Here is a 526-nt window from a genome sequence, read left to right as displayed (position 1 = left end):
TCCTCCTCCCTCCTCCTCCTCCTCCTCCTCCTCCCCCCCTCCTCCTCCTCTTCCCCCTCACTCCCCGCGGGACTGTCTCTCTCGGCCGAGTCCTTCTCCTGCAACGAGCCCTGGAGGCCCTCCTGGAGCCTGTAAGAGTCCCCGCAGGACCCTTACAGGCCCGGCCGATACGGCCCCGAGGTAAGTGGGCGGGGTGGGGCGCGCTGCGAGGGCAGGAGGCTCCTTCCTTCCGTCTCCTTTTTATTATTCTAATCCCGAAGTAGGGGGAAAAGTGTCGCGAGCGAAACAGACCGACTCATCTCCTACTAGACATCCTGCAGGATACTCAAACAGAGGCGGCGGGGGGCGTAGCAGGGAGCGGTGCGACCTCCATGACCAGTCACGGGCCGTCACGGGCGGGCATTGTTACTGCTGCTCAACCTTGTTGTAGGAGGTACTATACATACCAGGTGGCTGATTCACCCCCCGCGCGCGCGCTCTACTGAGGTCGAACTGTTGTACCGCATGCCTACGAGCGGGAGGGGGG

The sequence above is a fragment of the Frankliniella occidentalis genome, unplaced genomic scaffold (genome assembly GCF_000697945.3).
Source record: "Frankliniella occidentalis isolate FOCC.00 unplaced genomic scaffold, Focc_3.1 Scaffold89, whole genome shotgun sequence".
NCBI classification, from domain to species: Eukaryota; Metazoa; Arthropoda; class Insecta; order Thysanoptera; family Thripidae; genus Frankliniella; species Frankliniella occidentalis.
The sequence above is the reverse complement of the archived record's forward strand: the minus strand, read 5'-3'. Positions refer to the sequence as shown.